The sequence below is a fragment of the Papaver somniferum genome, unplaced genomic scaffold, assembly GCF_003573695.1.
Source record: "Papaver somniferum cultivar HN1 unplaced genomic scaffold, ASM357369v1 unplaced-scaffold_137, whole genome shotgun sequence".
Taxonomy (NCBI): Eukaryota; Viridiplantae; Streptophyta; class Magnoliopsida; order Ranunculales; family Papaveraceae; genus Papaver; species Papaver somniferum.
The window spans coordinates 21,614,674-21,616,505 of record NW_020622934.1 but is presented as its reverse complement, the minus strand read 5'-3'; the positions used below and the strand labels follow the sequence as shown (position 1 = coordinate 21,616,505).

Below are 1,832 nucleotides of genomic sequence, written 5' to 3'. Positions count from 1 at the left end.
GCATATATGATGAGGACTTGAAAACGGCTGCTTTAATTTCCTGGTATAGGGCAAGGAGTGGCCATACAATATAAGGGTTCATATTTCATCACCGTTCTCTTCTTGCCCGCCTTAGGAAAACGAAACCAAACGCGAACCTAATCCTAAAATTTTGACTAGAACGAGACCTATAGGGTAACGAGCTTAATAGGAAAGTCGTTCGAAGAATATTGGTTACTCTTTTGAGCATACTTCGAAGTTCTTGAAGGTTTCTGTGAGTTGAATGCGTGACTGCGCCGCCTTGTAACCGATGAGGCCTTGGGTATCAAAGCTCCACTAAGCTTCCCTCGCCTTGATTCAACTTACTTTGACTCGGATTGATTCCAGAGGGGTTTGCTCAGATTGTATCGAGTTCCTTTTCGAAATAATAGAAGCTGGTCTAGAAACAATCTAAGTGGAGTCATCATGCTTTTTGCTTGCTAGAAATTTAGGTTTGATTTGGTTGAGTCAGCCTTGTTTTATGTTTGCATAGAATTCCCTACCTTATTCTGTTGCATGCCTGAACGTAAAAGAGACGCCCTAGGTAGATTTGTTAAAGAGAAACCTAGTAGTTCTAAGCGTCTTGATTACCTCAATTTAGAAAGTCCGATTCGTGAAGATTCCGTTTTTGAACGTCCGTTTGAGGAAAGAATCCCTGATACTCCAATAGCGCCAGAAATGGCAACTTTGAAAGCCTTGTTGAATCCTACTAGGACTACTCGTCCCTCATGTATCAGGTTACCTGAAACTGAAGCAAATTATGAACTTAAGCCTGGAACCTTATAGTTGCTCCCAATCTTTTTAGGAAAAGAAAATGAAAACCCCTATTTCCATGTTAGGGACTTTGAGGAAATTTGTAGTACCCTGAAAATTAGAAACCTTGATGATGATGCTTTAAAACTCAGGTTATTCCCCTTTTCTTTAAAAGATAAAGCCAAGTCGTGGTTGTATAGTTTGGCTTCCGAATAAATTGAAACCTATGAACAACTTACATCTGCCTTTTTGAACAAGTTTTTCCCTAGGCACAAAACCTCGTCTATTAGGACGCAAATCTGCACGTTTACACAACAGGAGGGAGAATCTTTGTATAAGTATTTGGAAAGGTTCAATGATTTATTAGCCCAATGTCCTCATCATGGTTTAGAAAAGGTTAGGTTAGTTCAGATCCTTTATGAGGGTTTAGATTATCCCACCACAACTACAGTAGAGTCCATGTGTACAGGTGGGTTCGAAAACCAAACAGTTGATGATGCGATGACATACTTGCATGAAATCGCCGAAAAGACCCAACAATGGGAAAGTAATAGGGTACCCCAGAAAACAATTCTTCTAGGCAGAGGAAACGTTAATAGGGTAGAAGGAAGCTTTGAATAAGATGTCAAAATTGCTGCTATAGCGAAAAGGTTAGAAGCTTTAGAAGTGGGTCACGCTAGTGGTAGATTGGAGCCTTTTTGGGAAGGCCAGAATAATGAAGAGTAAGACAATGCTCTCTATAATAACACTAGGTATGATAACCGTCAGAAGTTTGACCCATATTCAGAAACCTATAATCCTGGTTGGAGAAACCATCCGAACCTTTCATGGTCTAAGGGCCAGAGTCAAGGTCAGTTTAGTAATTCTAATGCTCCCCCAGGTTTTGGTTACACTAAGAATTCATCAGGACCAGAAAATAAAACGACTAGCTTATAGGAATCTATTAAGATGTTATCAAAAACTCATGATATTTTAGCACAGAACCAACATAGTTTTCAACAGGAAACCAAGCAGAACTTTCAAACTAGTGCTCAGAGCCTTGCTAAGCTAGAACTTCAAGT

General features: G+C 39.8%; 1 pseudogene; it reads right to left on the bottom strand.

Annotated features, from left to right (window-relative positions):
* Positions 1 to 1,060: 1,060 nt before the first annotated feature.
* LOC113335052 lies at positions 1,061 to 1,160 on the bottom strand (annotated as a pseudogene).
* Positions 1,161 to 1,832: the final 672 nt, after the last annotated feature.